This window comes from Zonotrichia leucophrys, chromosome 26 (genome assembly GCF_028769735.1).
Source record: "Zonotrichia leucophrys gambelii isolate GWCS_2022_RI chromosome 26, RI_Zleu_2.0, whole genome shotgun sequence".
Taxonomy (NCBI): domain Eukaryota; kingdom Metazoa; phylum Chordata; class Aves; order Passeriformes; family Passerellidae; genus Zonotrichia; species Zonotrichia leucophrys.
The window spans coordinates 2,710,795-2,729,986 of NC_088195.1; the positions used below are offsets into that span (position 1 = coordinate 2,710,795).

At 56.3% G+C, this 19,192-nt stretch overlaps 1 protein-coding gene across 5 annotated transcripts in view; it reads left to right on the forward strand.

Annotated features, from left to right (window-relative positions):
• SOX13 (SRY-box transcription factor 13) overlaps positions 1 to 19,192 on the forward strand; it is a 43,951-nt gene continuing 24,759 nt past the window's right edge. For 4 of the 5 annotated variants that reach the window (XR_010442868.1, XM_064733135.1, XM_064733138.1 and 1 more), the window contains exon 1: positions 13,310 to 13,504. The gene's annotated coding sequence lies outside the window, so the exon portion shown is untranslated. Of the gene's footprint in view, positions 87 to 13,309; positions 13,505 to 19,192 lie in introns of those variants that run through there. The other variant, XM_064733136.1, reaches the window with a different exon arrangement.

Genomic DNA, 19,192 nt, shown 5'->3' on the forward strand with positions numbered 1-19,192 from the left:
GCCCCGGGACCGCCCGGGGGCTCCCGCTGGCCCCGCGGAGTCGCCGCTCGCTGTCCCCTCGTCCCGCTCCGTCCCTCGCTCCCGGGGTGAGTCTGGGGGGGTCCCCGCGGCCTCTCCCGCTTCGCGTGGGCTGTGTGAAGCAGCAGGAGGAGGAGGAGGAGGAGGAGGAGGAAGGTTTTTCCCTTGGATCCTCCGGGGTTTCGCTGGCGGGGAGGGGATGGAAAAGTCCCGTCGGGTCATGCGGGCCGTGCCCGGAGAACAGCGGGGCTTTGTTGTCTCCGGGGGTGGCCACTCTTGTCAGCTCGCCCTGAAGGATTCCTGGGGAATCCGAACCCTCCTCCTCCTCCTCCTCTTCCTCGTGGCGCTGGGAACGAGCCCTCCCTGCAGCCGGCAGGGCGTGGGGGGCAGGGGGTGCCCCCAATCCTGCGGGGTTTGGGGCACCCCGGGAGCCTCTGAGCCGCTCCCCAAATGTCCCCAAGCCACCTCCATGGATCCACCCGCTGTCGCTGTGGTCCCCAGGGTGAATCCCAGCTCGGGGTGGGTGGTGCCAGCCCGAGGGTCGCTCCGGGAGGGCACAGCCGCGGTGCAGAGCGGGGGAGAGGCCGTGGAATGTTCTCCTTGTGCCTCCCAAAACCCGGGCGTGGTGCAGATCCAGGGCTGGGGGAGCCGGGACCGCCAGTTCAGGGTCGGGTCTGGGCTCGGATCCGCTCTGGGATCGGCCCAGCTGGCACCGGGCCCGGTCACCTCAGCGGTGCCACCCCCGTGTCCCTGCCAGCATCCCCGGCCGCTCCACCTGGGGGCTCATTTGTCCTTTTCCCGACAAATCCCTGCTTTTTTTGGCACGGGGATGGGGCACACGGGGACCTGGCTGTCCCCAAAGGCCACCAACAGCCTCCAGCTCCCTTTGCTGGCTTCCAGGACCCCCTAAAACCCCAAATCCACCCCCAAATCCGCTCCTGCCGGTACCTACGGGCAAACAAACGCACCTGAATAGGGGAATGAATGGAGTGAGAAAAGAGCCCGGAGCACTTTGTGCTCGCAGCGAGCCGGGAACAATCGCTAAATACAAATCAGCGAGAGAAAAGGCAGAGAGAGAGAGAGAGAGAGAGAGGGAGACAAAAGCAAGAACGGCGGCACAAAGGAGAGGAATGAAATGGTAAAGTAAAGTCAAACAAAAAGGAGCCGGGCTGAGACAAAAGGAGGGAACAATATCCCCGAGGCAATAGGCTCCTGAACAATGGGGACAGTGACAGCGGCACAAAGACACACTGTTTGCAAGTAGACGTTATCTCACACAGCCACTGGCAGGCCTGGCCCTGGCGCTTCTATTTTCAGGGATGCTTTTGTGCTGCGCTGAACAATATTCCTTGCATGGCTGCAGATACAGAGATCAGGGGAGGCTTTTTTGGGGTTTTATTTTTTTTTTTTTTTTTTTTTAGCCTTTCCCGGTGCCAGCTCTGCCATAAAAACAGGTTCAGCCCTTTGGAGGACGCGGCAGAGCGAGCTGAGGGTGATCTGGTGGCAGTGCCAGGGGAGGGGGTGGCAGCAGGAGGTGGCACCAGGCCGGGGCACAGCGCAGTGGGAGCCGCGGGGGTTTTGGGGTGGACAATGGGGGTTTGAGGATGGACAATCCGGGTTTTGGGATGGACAATCTGGAATTTTAGGATGGACAATTTGGGGTTTTGGGGTGGACAATCGGGGTTTGAGGATGGACAATCCGAGTTTTGGGATGGACAATCTGGAATTTTAGGATGGACAATTTGGGGTTTTGGGATGGAGTTTTAGGATAAAGAATTCGGGGTTTTGGGATTGACAGTCTGGAGTTTTAGGATGGATAATCTGGAGTTTGAGGATGGACAATCTGGAGTTTTGGGATGGACAGTCCAGGGTTTTAGGGTGGACAATCTGGAATTTTAGGATGGACAATTTGGGGTTTTGGGATGGAGTTTTAGGATAAACAATTCGGGGTTTTGGGATAGACAGTCTGTGGTTTTAGGACAGATAATCTGGAGTTTGAGGACGGACAATCTGGAATTTTAGGATGGACAGTCTGGGGTTTTGGGATAGACAGTCCAGGGTTTTAGGGTGGACAATCTGGAATTTTAGGATGGACAATTTGGGGTTTTGGGATGGAGTTTTAGGATAAACAATTCGGGGTTTTGGGATTGACAGTCTGGAGTTTTAGGATGGATAATCTGGAGTTTGAGGATGGACAATCTGGAATTTTAGGATGGACAGTCTGGGGTTTTGGGATAGATAGTCCAGGGTTTTAGGGTGGACAATCTTTAGGATGGACAATTCGGGGTTTTAGGATGGACAGTTGGAGTTTTGGGATGGACAGTTGGAGTTTTAGGATGGACAACCCAGGGTTTTAGGACGGATAATTTGGAGTTTTAAGATGGACAATTCGAGCTTTTGGGATGGACAGTCAGGGGTTTTAGGATGGACAATCTGGACTTTTAGGATGCACAATTCAGGGTTTTGGGATGGATAATCTGGAGTTTTAGGACGGACAATCCGGAGTTTTAGAATGGACAGTCGGGGTTGTAGGATGGAGTTTTAGGATGGACAATTTGGGGTTTGAGGATAAACAGTCTGGGGTTTTAGGACGGAGTTTTGGCATGGACAATCCAGGGTTTGAGGATGGACAGTCCAGGGTTGTAGGATGGAGTTTTAGGATGGACAATCCGGGTTTTATGGGCTCGGAGTTTGCATTAGAGGAGCCGCAGGACCGGGCAGACCTGCAGGATGGGTTTTGCGGCTCCTTTTGTTGGTTTTTAACCTCTGAAGGTGCTGGCACGGCTGGCACGGCTCCCTGGCACCCCTCGGCCATGGAGGAGCCACCCGGGCCCGGTGACACGTGAGGGTGGCACAGTTTGGAGGGGACAATGTGCAGGAGAAGGAGGGGTGAGGATGTCCCTGGAGGTGTCCCCGGGGATGTCCTGCTCGGGTTTTGGCACTCCTGGAGCCACAGCTGCCATTTTTCCATGTGGGATTGGGGCTGGCAGGGGCTGCTCTGTGCCCTCCTGCCTGTGCCCATCCCCTGGAATTCCTCACCCATGGAGAGCTGATTTGTGGGATCACGGAGGTGGCACCCCAAAAACTCCTCTTCTGGAACCTTCCCAGTGCTTGGCTCACCCCAGGAATCACGGTTACCCCTCCAGCACTTTTTGGGGTGTGTTAGCAGCACCCAGATCCACCCCAATCCCTCCTTTGGGACACCCCACAGATCAGCCATCCCTCCCTGGATCCTCCTGCCCTTCTCCCCATCCCAAACCCGCCCTGTCCTCCCACACCAACACCCCCCAAACCCCGAGGACGTCACCGCGTTACCGAAAACCAGCGGGGACAGGAGAAATTGGGGTGTCGAGAAGCCGGGGCCGCCCCTATCGGGGGCCGATCTCCTGTTCGAGCAGCTGGGCTCGGCTGTGACTTGAAAAAGCGGCGCTTTCTGATATCGATCACCTTATCTGGGGGCACATCCTGTTGCTATTTTGGCTGTTTCCTCTCTTTCCCCGCCAGCTGCTCGAAACTGCGGCACGGGGAGGGTTTGGGGCTCCTAAAAAAGGACCCCGAGCTCGCTTTTGGGGGTGATGCGACACCTCAGCTGTGCCCAGAGCTTGATTTGGGGCGCTCAAATCAAAGCGGAGCCGCTCGGGGAGGGGGAAAAACGGCTCCCGAATCCCGGTATCTGATCTTGCGGCGGGGCTCCGAGCCCGTTTGTGTCACGGTTGTTGTGACATTCAAGTCCTTGTCCCCTCCGTGGCACCGCCGCAGCAGCGGCACCGAGCGCTGCCCGAGCTCGTCCGGCCGAATTCCCGCATCCAAAGGGTTCCCTGGGTGATGGGAATGGGGAAAAATCGCCAATATCAGGGCGTTTAACCCTTTCCATCCTCCCTGGCATCCTGGGCTGGCTCTGACGTGTCAGAGAGTCCCCAAAGTGACACTGAGCACTCCTCAAGTGACGATTTTGGCGTTTTTTAGGGTTCTCTGGGTGATGGGAACGGGAAAATCGCCAATATCAGGGGTTTAACCTTTCCATCCTCCCTGGCATCCTGGGCTGGCTTTTCCGTGCCAAGAGTCCCAAAGTGACACTGAACACCCCTCAAGTGACGATTTTGGCGTTTTTAGGGTTCTCTGGGTGATGGGAATGGGGAAAATCACCAACCTCGGGAGTATTTAATCCTCTCCATGTGCCCTGGCATCCATGGGCTGGTTCTGACGGTGCCAAGAAGTCCCCAAAATCCTCAAAGAACCCCCTCCAGTGACGATTTCGGGGTTTTTTTAGGGTTCCCTGGGTGATGGGAACGGGGAAAATCGCCAATATCAGGGCGTTTAACCCTTTCCATCCTCCCTGGCATCCTGGGCTGGCTCTGCCGTGCCAAGGAGTCCCCAAAGTGACACTGAACACCCCTCAAGTGACGATTTTGGCGTTTTTTAGGGTTCTCTGGGTGATGGGAATGGGGAAAAATCGCCAATATCAGGGTATTTAATCCTCTCCATGCTGCCCTGGCATCCTGGGCTGGTTCTGCCATGCCAAGGAGTCCCCAAAATCCTCAAAGAACCCCCTCAAGCGACGATTTTGGGGTTTTTTAGGGTTCTCTGGGTGATGGGAACAGGGAAAAATCGCCAATATCAGGGCGTTTAACCCTCTCCATGCTGCCCTGGCATCCTGGGCTGGTTCTGCCATGCCAAGGAGTGCCCAAAATCCACAAAGAACACCCCTCAAATGGCAATTTTGGGTTTCTTAGGGTTCCTGGGTGATGGGAACAGGGAAAAATCGCCAATATCAGGGTATTTAACCTTCTCATCCTGCCCTGGCATCCTGGCTGGCTCTGCCATGCCAAGGAGTCCCAAAATCCCAAAGAACCCCCTCAAGCGACGATTTGGCGTTTTTTAGGTTCTCTGGTGATGGAATGGGAAAATCACCACCTCAGAGTATTTAATCTCTCCATGTGCCCTTTATCCTGGGTGGTTCTGCCATGCCAAGGAGTCTCAATCCCCAAAACTCATCAAGTGACGATTTTGGCGTTTTTTAGGTTCCGGTGATGAATGGGAATCCAATATAACGTACTTATTCCTGGCATCATGGCTGGTTTGTAAATCCCAGTGCGAGCTCAATAATTTGCTGGCCCTGGATGAACAAAACCCAATGGCGAGCCTCCTGTCCTGGCTGCCAGTGCCCAAGGAGTCCCCAAAATCACAAAGAACACCCTCAAATGGCAATTTTGCTTTTTCTCCCTTTATCTCCTTGTGGATTCCTTCCAACCTCCCCTGGAATTTTTTTTTTTTTTGGCGGAGTCGTGATCTCTTGGCTGCAATTACTGTTTAAACCCGCTAACCCTAAACCAATGACAGCCTAATGATGTCCGCACATCCGCAGTCAAGATTACCTCCTATATTATCCCGACCCCCTCTGCTCGAGAAAAATGTGAGAGCTCTTAAGAAAAAGGACATAAAGGCAGGGAAATGCAGGCACCAAAACAAGACAAATGGGGATTTGGAGACAATCCGGGCCGCGTCCATGTGACCCGAGAGTGGACGAGGCAGCAGAAAAGTAGAAAAATGCCAAGAGCGGAGCGGCCAGGAGAGAAAAAAACAACAAAAAAAATCCCAATAAAATCCCCCCAAAAAGCCAAAGAGCCAGCTTAAAAAAAAAAAAAAAAAAAAGGAAAAAAAAGAAAAAAAAAAGGACCAACAACACAAACCAAAAAACCTAAAAGAAAAGCACCAAGATGAAGGGAGTGACAAAGCATCAAAGGGAAGAGAAACCAAAGGCGTCGGAACAAAGACAGCTGGACAAAGCCCAGAGGGAACAAACATAAGAACCAGGCGGGAAAGAAAGCCTCTTGGGCTGGGTGCACGTCCGCAAAGCCGCGCTGCCGAGGGGACACCCGAAAGCTCGTGTCGCCTTTGAGCGGAAAGCGCCGCGCTCGTGGCCGGGAGGTCGGGGCTCAGCTCGGCCCCGCTGCCCCCGGGCCGCTGTGGGTCGACCCGTCCCCTGGTGTCCCCTCCCGCTGTCCCTGTTGTCACCCGCTGTCCTCAGCCCGCCTGCGCCCCGTGCCGCGTCCGGCCCGCTGCCCTCTGTCCCCCCGCTGTCCCCGTGTCCCTCCGCTGTCCCTGCTGTCGCCTTGTGTCCCTCCTGCTGCCCTCCCGCTGTCCCTTCCTCCGCTGTCCCTGTGTCCCTCGCCCTCCGCTGTCCCCTGTGTCCCTCCCCTGTCCCTGCTGTCCCTCTCCCTGTCCCTCGTGTCCCTCCTGCTGTCCCTCTGTCCCTCCTGCTGTCCCTCTGTCCCTCCTGCTGTCCCTCTGTCCCTCCCGCCGTCCCTGTGTCCCTCCTGCTGTCCCTCTGTCCCTCCGCTGTCTCCGTGTCCCTCCGCGTCCCCGTGTCCCTCTCCTGTCCGTTCCCTCGCTGTCCCGTGTCCTCCTGCGTTCCCTGTCCCTCCTGCTGTCCCTCTGTCCCTCCCGCTGTCCCTGTGTCCCTCCCGCTGTCCCCGTGTCCCTCCCGCTGTCCCCGTGTCCCTCCCGCTGTCCCTCTGTCCCTCCTGCTGTCCCCGTGTCCCTCCCGCTGTCCCTCTGTCCCTCCCGCTGTCCCTCTGTCCCTCCTGCTGTCCCCGTGTCCCTCCCAGCTCAGCGTCACCCCCTCCGTGCCCCACTGCCGCCCCTGCCCGGCGGTCTGGGCACGGCTGGGACAGCGGTGGGGACAGTGCCAGGCTGGCTGTGCCACCCCCCCCGCCGTGGTGGCATTGCCGCGGTGAGTGGTTGGGGACAGGGACAGGGACAATCCGAACCGCCCGGGTCGGGAATTGAGTCCCCCTCAGCCAGGGAATCCCTGATTGCAGCTGGATGTGCCCAGGAGGGTTGGCACAAGCGGTGGCACACGGGGGGACACACGGTGGGGACCTCCAGGGTGGGCATGAGCCTGGAGTCCGACCTGATTTAGGGTGCTGGAAGGTGGAAATGGGGTGCTGGAAGGTGGATTTGGGGTGCTGGAAGGTGGCATTGGGGTGCTGGAAGGTGGCATTGGGGTGCTCAAATGTTGATTTGGCGTGGTGGAAGGTGAGATTGAGGTACTGGAGGATGGAATCGGGGTGACGGAAGATGGATTTGGGGTGCTCAAAGGTGGGATTGAGGTGCTCAAAGATGGATTTGGGGTGCTGGAAGGCTGATTTGTGGTGGTGGAAGGTGGGATTGACGTGCTGGAAAGTGGAAATGGGGTGCTAGGAGATGGATTTGGGGTACTGGAAGATGGATTTGGGGTGCTGGAAGGTGGCATTGGGGTGCTGGAAGGTGGCAGTGCCATCTGGCCAGATGCTGGCACCCCTTCACTGCATCAGCCTGGGATTTCCACAGGCCGGGTTTGCTGTCCCAGGTTTGTTGTCCCCGTTTTGCTGTCACGGTTTTGCTGTCCCGGCTTTGCCCCGGGCCGGTTCCGAGTCCAGAGCCCTTCCCTGACCCATCCCCGCCGGTCGCGGGTGCTCGGGCGGGAGCGGGGCTGGGAAGAGGAAGAGGAAGAGGAAGAGGAAGAGGAAGAGGAAGAGGAAGAGGAAGAGGAAGAGGAAGAGGAAGAGGAAGAGGAAGAGGAAGAGGAAGAGGAAGGCGATCCCGGCCGAGCCTCTGCCCTGCGCGCCCCCTGCTCCGGCAGCGCTGCCCGGCTGCTCCCCGGCCCCCCGGGCATTGTCCCGGCTTCCTCTGCCCCGACAGCTCCGGGAAAGCCGCGGCAGCGATGGGAGCCAGGCCCGGGGGCGGCCAGGTGGGAGCAGGGCAGGGACGGGGACAGCGGCTGTGCCCTTGTCCCCACCTGGCACCTCATGCCTTGGGGATGCCCAGCAGGTCCTGGGGTGTCCAGCAGGTCCTGGGGATGGCCAGGAGGTCCTGGGAGTGTCCAATGGGTTCTGGGGATGCCCAGCGGATGTTGAAGATGCCCAGTTGGTCCTGGGGATGCCCAGCTGATCCAGGGGATGCCCATCAGGTTCTGGAGATGCCCAGCAGGTCCTGAGGATGCCCAGTGGGTGTTGAGGATGCCAAGAAGGTCCTGAGGATGTCCAGCATGTTCTGGGTGTCTAACTGGTCCTGGCAATGCCCAGTGGCTGTTGAGGATGCCAAGAAGGTCCTGAGGATGTCCAGGAGGTCCTGGGAGTGTTCAGCAGGTCCTGAGGATGCCCAGCATGTTCTGGGCTGTCTAACTGGTCCTGGCAATGCTCAGTGGGTGTTGAGGATGCCCAGCAGGTCCTGGTGATGCCCAGCAGGTCTTGGGGGTGTCCAGCTGGTCCCGGGGATGCCCAATGGGTGTTGAGGATGCCCAGCTTGTCCTGAGGATGCCCAGCTGGTCCCGGGGATGCCCAATGGGTGTTGAGGATGCCCAGCTTGTCCTGAGGATGCCCAGCAGGTCCTGGGGATACCCAGAGGGTGTTGAGGATGCCCAGCTTGTCCTGAGGATGCCCAGCAGGTCCTGGCGATGCCCATCTGGTCCCAGGAGTGCCCAGCAGGCCCACGAGGGGTGCCATGGGCAGTGCCAGCAGTGCTGGTGGCATTGAGGGACGGTCACCAGCCCCAGGGCCACCGAGGTGGGCAAGGAAGGATCGGAGAGTGCAAGTCCGAGTGGGCCGGGCCGGCTGCTGCCATGGCCACCCCAACAAAGCTCCCGCTCCTCTTTTTGGGCTCAGTCCCTCTGGGAATTGTGTCCCCATCCAGTCTGGGGACAGCTCCTCCTGTCCCCTCCCTGCCCTGGAGTGGCTTTGGGGACCTCGGGGGTCGCTGGGTCCCCCATGAACCCCCCCCTCCTGGGACCTCTCAGGGTCAGGGGGTGACACTGAGGGGGGGTGGCATTGGGGACACTCGGGGCTGCCCCTGCCAGGGGTGGCACTGGGACCAGCTGTGCCCCCAGCTGGGGAGGGGGCTCAGAGGGGCTGGGGGGCACCTGTCCAGGTGGGATTGGGAATATGGGAATGCCCCACTGGGGTTTAATGGGAATGTGGGAATGTCCCATGGGGTTTAATGGGAATATGGGAATGTCCTATGAGGTTTAATGGGAATGTCCCATAGGGTTTAATGGGAATATGGGACTGTCCCACGGGATTTAACAGGAATGTCCCATGGGGCTTAATGGGAATGTCCCATGGGGTTTAACAGGAACGTCTCACTGGAGTTTAATGGGAATATGGGAATGTCCCACAGGGTTTAATGGGAATATGGGAATGTTCCATGGGGTTTAATGGGAATATGGGAATGTCCCACAGGGTTTAATGGGAATATGGGAATGTTCCATGGGGTTTAATGGGAATGTGAGAATGTCCCATGGGGTTTATTGGGAATGCCCCACTGGGGTTTAATGGGAATATGGGAATGTCCCATGGGGTTTAATGGGAATATGGGAATGCCCCACGGAGTTTAATGGGAATATGGGAATGTCCCACAGGGTTTAATGGGAATATGGGAATGTCCCACTGGGGTTTAATGGGAATATGGGAATGTCCCATGGGGTTTAATGGCAATGTCCCAAAGGGTTTAATGGGAATATCCCATGGGATTTAATGAAAATGTTCCAGAGGGTTTAATGGGAATGTCCCATTGGGGTTTAATGGAAATGTCCCAAAGGGTTTAATGGGAATGCCCCATGGGATTTAATGAAAATGTTCCAGAGGGTTTAATGGGAATGTCCCACTAAGCCCCTTTAGGGTCTGGGGGCTGTGGGTGCAGCCAATTTCCCCCATTTCCTGTGAAATCCTCGGGGTGAGGATGGGAAATGATCCCAGGTCACTGCTCTGGGAGAGGGCTGGCAGTGGGATGTGGGTGCCCAAACCCCTCCAGAACCCCCAGCCCAGCTCAGCAACCCCCAAATCCCAGCAGCAGCTCCATCTCTTCCTCTTCTCTCCTGCCCTTGCGTGAAAAAAAAAAAAAAAAAAAAAAAAGAAACAACACTTGGAAAAAAAAAAAATTCCCAGGGAAGAAAATAACAGAAAATAACGGTGTGGGGGAGGAAAGAGCCGGGAGTCAATGGGAACTTTCCCGGCTGCTGAAACATAAACAGCCCTTCCGTGTTGACACAACATTTTAAAGGTTTCACGGCAGGGGGAAAAAAAAAAAGGTTCCTTGTCAACAGTGGCCGAGGCAGCCCCTGTCCCTGTCCCTGTCCCTGTCCCTGTCCCTGTCCCTGTCCCTGTCCCTGTCCCTGTCCCTGTCCCTGTCCCTGTCCCTGCCCCAGCCCCTGTCCCAGCCCCTGTCCCTGTCCCTGTCCCTGTCCCTGTCCCAGCCCCTGTCCCAGCCCCTGTCCCAGCCCCTGTCCCTGTCCCTGTCCCTGTCCCTGTCCCTGTCCCTGTCCCTGTCCAGCCCTGCCCTGTCCCTGTGCCCTGTCCTGTCCCTGTCCCTGTCCCAGTCCCAGCCCTGTCCCTGCCCCTGTCCCCCGCCCTGTCCGCTGTCGCCTGTCCCTGTCCCATGTCCCTGTCCCTGTCTCACCCTGTCCCTGTCCCTGTTGTCCTGTCCCTGTCCCTGTCCCTGTCCCTGTCCCTGTCCCTGTTCCCAGCTCCTGTCCCTGTCCCTGTCTCTGTCCCTGTGTCTGTCCCTGTCCCAGTCCCTGTCCCTGCCCTGTCCCGGTCCCGCTCCTGTCCCTGTCCCTGTTCCTGTCCCTGTGTCTGTCCCTGTCCCCCTCGTCCCAGCCCCTGTCCCCTGTCCCTGTCCCTGTCCCTGTCCCAGCCCTGTCCCAGCCCCTGTCCCTGTCCCAGCCCCTGTCCCTGTCCCTGTGTCTGTCCCTGTCCCTGTGTCTGTCCCTGTCCCAGCCCCTGTCCCTGTCCCTGTCCCTGTCCCTGTCCCTGTCCCTGTCCCAGCCCCTGTCCCTGTCCCTGTCCCATCCCTGTCCCTGTCCCTGTGCCTGTCCCAGCCCCTGTCCCTGTCCCAGCCCCCTGTCCCTGTCCCTGTCCCATCCCAGCCCCTGTCCCTGTCCCTGTCCCTGTCCCTGTCCCTGTCCCTGTCCCTGTCCCTGTCCCACCCCTGTCCCTGTCCCTGTCCCTGTCCCTGTCCCTGTCCCTGTCCCTGTCCCTGTCCCTGTCCCGCCCAGCCCTGTCCCTGTCCCTGTCTGTCCCTGTCCCTGTCCCTGTCCCTGTCCCTGCCCCTTGTCCCAGCCCCTGTCCACCCTGTCCTGTCCCTGCCCTGTCCCTGTCCCTGTCCCTGTCCCGAGGATTCATGTCCCTGCAAGCTGGCATGCCATCCCTGTCGCCTGTCCCTGTCGTGCACGTCCCATGTGCACTGGTTTAGGGCTTGGATCCTGGTGGTCCCCCAAATAGGAAAAACCCTGTCCTGTCCTGTTTCCATCCCCGTGTGGATGGTGTCCATCTGTCCCTGTGTCTGTCCACTTGGGTGGCTGCCGTTGTTCCCTTCCCGTGCCAGCTTTGCCTCACAAAGGTGTCGATGCAAAAGAAGAAGGGTTTCACTTTCCTTTGGATGATCATGGGTTTCCTGGATAGATTTCATTATGAAATAAATCAAATCCCCTGTTGGAGTGAAAAGCTGGTTAAGCCTGATTGAAAAAGGAAAACATTAGGAATTGAGTGGAAATTTTTAGGTGGGAAAGGGCCATACTTTGTGGATTGGAAGAGGAATCCTTTGGATTGCAAAAAAATTGGGTGAGTGAAAAGAAAAGAAAACCAAGGGTTAGGAAAAGTGAAAAATTTATTTTGGGATTTGGAAAATGAAACATTAGTGAATAAAAGAGAAATCCCTTTTGGACTGGAAAAGGGAAATCTTTGGATTGGAAAAGGGGAAATCCTTTAGGAATTGGAAAAGGGAAATCTTTTAGGGGTTGGAAAAGGGGAAATACTTTAGGGATTGGAAAAGAGGAAATCCTTTGGGATTGGAAAAGAGGAAACTCTTTTGGGATTGGAAAAGAAGAGATCCTTTAGGGATTGGAAAAGGGAAAATTATTTTGGGATTGGAAAAGGGGAAACACTTTAGGGAATGGAAAAGAGGAAATCCTTTGGGACTGGAAAAGGGGAAATCTTTAGGGATTGGAAAAGGGGAAATATTTTAAGGATTGGAAAAGGAGAAATCCTTTTGGGATTAGAAAAAGGGAAACACTTTTGGGGTTGGAAAATGGGAAATCCTTTAGGGATTGGAAAAGGGAAAAACACCTTTTGGGATCTGGAGGAGCCTGGGGATGTTTTAGGGGGTTGTAATCAGCAAAACCCTTTGAAAACCCCAAACCTGTGAGTTTGGGAGCTCCGAGAGGCCCCGAGGGAGGTGAGCTCAGAGGGCCTCACCTTTGGGGTGTTTGTAGGGCCGGGGGATGATGGATTTGGGGCATCAGGAAGTTTCCACGCTGGCCAGCAGCCAAGCTGGCAAGGATGGGAGCGGGAAGAATTCCCGAAGTGCTCCCACAATGGGACCGTTCCACTCGGGCTGAGCCTCACAATGGGGCCGGGCTGGCATCCAGGGCACGGCGGTGCCAGGGCTGCCAGGGGCACGGATCCCCCCCTGTGCCCCCACCTGGCCTGCCCAGGTGAGCTCTCCCGTTCTGATCCCGCCTTTGCCCTCCCCGGGAGCGGCTCCGGAATTTTCCTCGGGAATTTCTGGGGTGCTGGAATGGAATTGGATGTCAGGAATTGCCAGGGGAAAAGGGGAAGTGTGGGACGAGCAAGGAGCAAAACTCGGGGTGATCCTCAAGTTTGAAGGTGGATTTTGGAGCCAAGGAGCGAAACTCGGGGTGATCCCCAAATTGGAAGGCGGATTTTGGCTCCAAGGAGCAAAACTCGGGGTGATCCTCAAGTTTGAAGGTGGATTTTGGAGCAAAGGAGCGAAACTCGGGGTGATCCCCAAATTGGAAGGCGGATTTTGGAGCCAAGGAGCAAAACTCGGGGTGATCCCCAAGTCTGAAGGCGGATTTTGGAGCAAAACTTGGGGTGATCCTGGAAGGCGGATTTTGGGGTCTGCCCCTGGCGCATTGTGATTTTGGGGATCCCGGGAATTTGGGGTGGACTCTCCAAAATCCGGGTACGGCTGGGAGCGAGGGGTCTCCGCTGGATCCCTGCCCACCCCGGGGTGCTGAGGGGGTTTCGGGGTGTCCCCCCCGACCCCTCCGAGTGCCCCCCATCCTTTGGGGGGGGGTTCAGGGCTCTGCGCGGGGCTCCGGGCACAGCGTGGGAGCCCCGGCGCTGTCACACGTGGGCCGGGGGCTCTGAGGGGAGGGGACGGGCGCGGGGCCGCCCCGGAGGCGGCTGCTGGCTGGCTGGAGCGGGGCCCTCCTCCTCCTCCTCCTCCTCCTCCTCCTCCTCCTCCTCCTCCTCCTCCTCCTCCTCGCTCCCTCTCTCCGCCCGGCGCCGGGGCAGCTCCCAGAGGAGGCGCTGGGGACATGGAGCGGACCTGAGGCGGTGGCGGAGCCCGCGGCGGCAGAACCGGCACCGGCACCGGGGTGGGACCGGCAGAACCGGCACCGGGGTGAGACCGGGAGCGACAACGGGGCGGGACCGGCACCGGCAGCACCGGCGGAGGCGGCACCGGGGCTCAGCGCAGCGGAGCTGTGAGTGCGGCCGGGGGGCACCGATAGAGCCCCGGGGGCACCGATAGAGCTCGGGGGGCACCGGCACAGCCCGGGGGCACCGATAGAGCCCCGGGGCACCGATAGAGCTCGGGGGGCACCGGCACAGACCGGGGCGAACCGGCAGAGCCTCGAGGGAAACCGGCACAGTTTCAGGGGCACCGGCACAGCCCGGGGGGCACCGGCACAGCCCCGGGGTGCCAAGCACCCTGTGGGCTCGGGGAGCACCCTCGGGGCTCGGGGAGCACCCTCGGGGGTCGCGGCTGAGGGAACCGATCAGGAGAACCCCCCCAAAACCCCTGGTCTTGAGGAGGAGAAGGGAAAAGGGAAAAAGGGAAAAAGGGACGCGGGGTCTGGTCCTGCTCAGCCCCGCAAAGTTCGGGGCTGCGAACTCCGCTGCGAGACCCCCACGCAGGTCCGGGGAGCCCGGCAGGAGAGGGGTTAAACCCGGCAGGAGAAGGGTTAAACCCGGCAGGAGAGGGGTTAAACCGGCAGGTGAGGGGTTAATCCCGGGGTCTGTGCGGGCACAGAGCGCGGTCCCCGCTCGTTGATTTGGGGACAGGGGGGACCGAGCCGGTGTCCCCACGGTGCGCAGGACAGACGGACGGACGGACAGAGCCGCGTGTCCTGGGGTTGGTGGCTTTTGGGGGGACGCGGCTGTGCCCGCCCGCAGCGCGTTGGGGTCCCCGTTGTCGCCGCCTCTTGTCCCGTCCTTCAGCGCTGTCCCCGCGGCACAAGCGACACTTTGGGTGCATCCACAACAGGCGACACAGGAAACCCCGGCCGGTGTCACCCGCGGGGGGCGAGAGGCTCCGACACCGCGACACTGTCGCGATAGAGGCTTTGGGAGCGGGGACAGCGCCGAGCTCTGTCGCTTTGAGGGGACACAAACCTTGTCACCATCACAGCGACAACCCCAGGGAGACCCCACAGCGGGGATGGTCCTGCAGGATTGGGGGAAATCTGGGGAAATTTGGGGTTTTTTCACCCCTCGAGAGCGGTAAAATCTCATCTCAAGCCGGCAAAGTTGAAACGCGGGAGCTGCGTGGTCCTGAAGGGGAGGATTTGGGGCGAAAAAGGCGAAAAAACCAGAAATTTTCGGCGCTTTCCACCTCTGATGAGCGATTTCCAGGGAAAATGTGCTGGAGGCTCCTGAGCACCTCGGGCTCGGAAAACTCCCCAAGAAAAGCGGCAGAGATGGATTCGGGGTGGGAAAAAAGGAGAATTAACTCGGTAAATGGGATTTTTTTCCCGATAAGGTCCCTCCCTCCCCTATAACTCCTGTTTGTAATTCCTGCAATTTCCTCTCTCGCTTCAGTTTCATTCGGAGGATCCATTCCGGTGACACTGATACACTACTTTTCTCTCTCTTTTTTTAAATCTTTTTTTTCTCTTTTCTTTTCGAAACCAGGCGATTTTCGGATGCTTTTGTGCTGTTAAAAATAGCAGCCGGCCTTTGAGCCTTTGACAAGAGCGCGGCCAGGCTCAGGACAGGTTTTCCTGACACATTTTCACCCTCATCATCCTCTCCTTTCACACCGATTTATGCCCCTCCCATACCACCAAGAACCTCCACCAAAAATCCCAATTTTTGTTTTTTTTTTTAAATCCCATTTTTTTAATCCCATTTTTTTTAATTAAAATTTTTTAATCCCATTTTTTTTAATCCCATTTTTTTTAAATCCCATTTTTTAAAATGCCATTTTTTAAAAAATCCCATTTTTTTTAAATCCCAATTTTTTAAAAATACCTTTTTTTTTTTTTTTTTTTTTTTTTTAAATCTCTTTTTTTTCTCTCTCGGAAAATCTCAGCTCCCCCGTTGCTTTTTTTACCTCCACCCTCCCCTCTCCCTAAATCTGTCTCACAGCGAAGTTTATCCCAGGCTTGGAGATGTCCTGAGGGGAGAATTTCTGGACTTTTTGTCTCCCTGCCGAAATGTCCATTATTATTATTATTATTATTCCTCCAGGCCAGGGGGGGATCTGTGCCCTGCCAGGCTGGGGTGGGGGACGTGGAGCAGCTCGTAAAGTTGTTATGTGCTCCAGGGGTTTAAATTTCATTTATGGGCTGCAGGGGAAGGGTTTGTGTCCCTGGGAAGGCAGCACGGTAAAGCTGCCCTGGCTTTGGGATTATTTTTAATTTCGGGGTTTGCTGGGCGTCCCTGGTAAGGGGAGCATTTTAAAACCAATTTTTCAGTGGGGTTATTTTTAATTTTGGGGGTTTCTGGGGTGTCCAGAAAAAGGGGAGCAAGTTAAAACTCCTTTATCAGTGGGATTATTTTTAATTTTGGGTCTTGCTGGCATTCCTGGGAAGGGGAGCATGTTAAAACCAAATTTTCAGTGGGGTTATTTTTAATTTTGGGGTTTCTGAGGTCCCCAAAAAGGGAAGCACGTTAAAAGCAACTTTTCAGCAGGATTATTTTTAATTTTGGGGATTTCTGCGGTCTCTGGGATGGTGAGTGTGTTAAAACTGCTTTTTCAGTAGGATTATTTTTAATTTTGGCATTTCTGGGGTCCCCAAAAGGGGGAATGCAGTAAATCTGCTCTGGCACTGAGATTATTTTTAATTTTGGGGCTTGCTGGCATTCCTGGGAAGGGGAGCACGTTAAGAGCAATTTTTTCAGTGGAGTTATTTTTAATTTTGGGATTTTCTGGGATCCCTTGTGCTCAGCTGGAATTGGGGCTCTCCAGGGCAGAGCAGCCGTGGGGTGAAGGTGGCTCTGGGGTGAGATTTTGGGGGGTCCAAACCCCAAAAAAAGGGTGGGGAGCCCATCCGTGCTGAGCATTGCTGGGATTTGGGACACAGGGATTGGGATTTTCCTGGTGGGGATGTGGGGTGGGAGAGAGAATCCCTGTGGGATGGAGGTGGAGGGAATTTTTGGGGTACAGGGGAAGGGAATCTTTGGAATGGAAGGGAAGGGAATTTTTGGGATGCAGATGATGGGAAATTTTGGGGTACAGGGGAAGGGAATCTTTGGAAAGCAAGGGAAGGGAATTTTTGGGATGCAGATGATGGGAAATTTTGGGGTACAGGGGAAGGGAATCTTTGGGATACAGGTGATGGGAATTTTGGGGGTACAAGTGGCAGAAATTTTTGGGGTTCAGATGAGGGGAATCTCTGGGATACAGGTGGAGGGAATCTTTGGGATGAAGGGGAAGGGAATTTTTGGGGTAATGGTGACAGGAATCTTTGGGATTCAGATGAGGGGAATCTCTGGGATGGAGGTGATGGGAATCTTTGGGATTCAGATGAGGGGAATCTCTGGGATACAGGTGGAGGGAATCTTTGGGATGAAGTTTATGGGAATCTTTGGGGTAATGGTGACAGGAATTTTTGAGATGCAGGTGATGGAAATCTGGGATACAGTTGATGGGAATCTGTGGGGTACAGGTGAAGGGAATCTTTAGGATGAAAGTAAAGGGAATCTCTGGGATGCAGGTGGGATGTGTGGAGGGAATCTCTGGGAGAAATGTGACAGGAATCTCTGGGATGTGTGAGGGAATCTCTGGGATGTGTGAGGGAATCTCTGGGATGTGTGAGGGAATCTCTGGGATGTCTTAGGGAATCTCTGGGATGTCTATAGGGAATCTCTGGGATGTGTGAGGGAATCTCTGGGATGTTTGGAGGGAATCTCTGGGATGTGTGAGGGAATCTCTGGGATGTGTACAGGGAATTTCTGGGTTGTGTACAGGGAATCTCTGGGATGTGTACAGGGAATCTCTGGGATGTGTGAGGGAATCTCTGGGACGTGTACAGAGAATCTCTGGGATGTGTACAGGGAATTTCTGGGATGTGTACCGGGAATTTCTGGGATGTATGAGGGAATCTGTGGGATGTGTACAGGGAATCTGTGGGATGTGCACAGGGAATTTCTGGGATGTGCACAGGGAATCTCTGGGATGTGCACAGGGAATCTCTGGGATGTGTACAAAGAATCTCTGGAATGTGTGAGGGAATCTCTGGGATGTGTTAGGGAATCTCTGGGATGTGCGGAGGGAATCTCTGGGATGTGCACAGGGAATCTTTGGGATGTGCACAGGGAATCTCTGGGATGTGTGAGGGAATCTCTGGGATGTGTACAGGGAATCTCTGGAATGTGTACAGGGAATTTCTGGGTTGTGTACAGGGAATTTCTGGGTTGTGTACAGGGAATCTCTGGATGTGTGAGGGAATCTCTGGGATGTTTGGAGGGAATCTCTGGGATGTGCAGAGGGAATCTCTGGGATGTGCACAGGGAATCTCTGGGATGTGTGAGGGAATCTCTGGGATGTGTGAGGGAATCTCTGGGATGTCTATAGGGAATCTCTGGGATGTGTGAGGGAATCTCTGGGATGTGTGAGGGAATCTCTGGGATGTCTATAGGGAATTTATGGGATGTGTGAGGGAATCTCTGGGATGTGTGAGGGAATCTCTGGGATGTGCACAGGGAATCTCTGGGATGTGCACAGGGAATCTCTGGGATGTGTGAGGGAATCTCTGGGATGTTTGGAGGGAATCTCTGGGATGTGTGGAGGGAATCTCTGGGATGTGTGAGGGAATCTCTGGGATGTGTGAGGGAATCTCTGGGATGTTTGGAGGGAATCTCTGGGATGTGTACAGGGAATCTCTGGGATGTGTACAGGGAATCTCTGGGATGTGTACAGGGAATTTCTGGGATACCCTGACCTCTCGAAGCTGCTGCTGTCCCAGCCCTCCCTGTGCTCAGCTCCAGGATCCCAACCCACAAACAACAAACCCAAACGAACTTTCAGGGATGTTGGGGTGGCCACAGCTGCTGGCATCACTTCTGGGGGTCCCTCAGAGCCGATCCCGCGGGTTTGGGGGCTCAGGGATGCTGTCACCCCCAGAGCCACATTCCTGCTCGTTCCAGCTTTATCCCCCTGCAAACATTCCCGGCTGGCACCAGGGCTCTGTGCCCGCACGTGGGATGGCAGAAATCCCAAAAAGCTTCCACAAAAAGCTCTGACCACCCAGGGACCACCTTTAACACCCTGGGGCAGCGCCGCTCCTGCTGTCCCGGCCGTGCTGGGGAAAATCCCGCCGCTCATTTTCCTTCAAAATCCCATTTTTTTGGAGCAAAACAATCCCCTCATGGCCGGGCAGCGCCTGCCCCGAGCCCGCGGGGCCCCGCAGGAGCCGCTGCCCTCTTTTGTTCTGTGCTCCGGGGGGGGAGCAGCGCTGCAAACCAGGCTGAGGAATTCCCGCTGCTCCCCATCCCGGGGTTCCCAGGGCTGGAAAAGAGATTTGGGATCGTGGAGCCCCTAAAGGCGGCCTGAACCCCTGGGAAAAGAGGGGGGGTCTGAGGTGCTGCTTTTGGGGGGAGCTGAGAGGAGTGGGGGGAGCTGGAGGGGCTCAGGGCTGAGGATGGAGGAGTTGGGGGGCTCAGGGCTGAGGATGGAGGAGTTGGGAGGGCTCAGGAGAAGCTGGGGGCGCTCAGGGATGAGGATGGAGGAGTTTGGGGTTCTCAGGAAGAGCTGGGTGTGTTTGGGGTGATTATTGAGGAGTAGAGGGGGGCTCAGGAGGATCTAGGGGGCGATCAGAGATGGGGATGGAGAAGTTTTGGGGGACTCAGGAGGAGCTGGGGGTGTTTGGGGTGATTTTTGAGGAGCTGGGGGGCTCAGGAGGATCTGGGGGATCAGGAGGAGCTGTGGGGTCTCAGGGATGACAGTG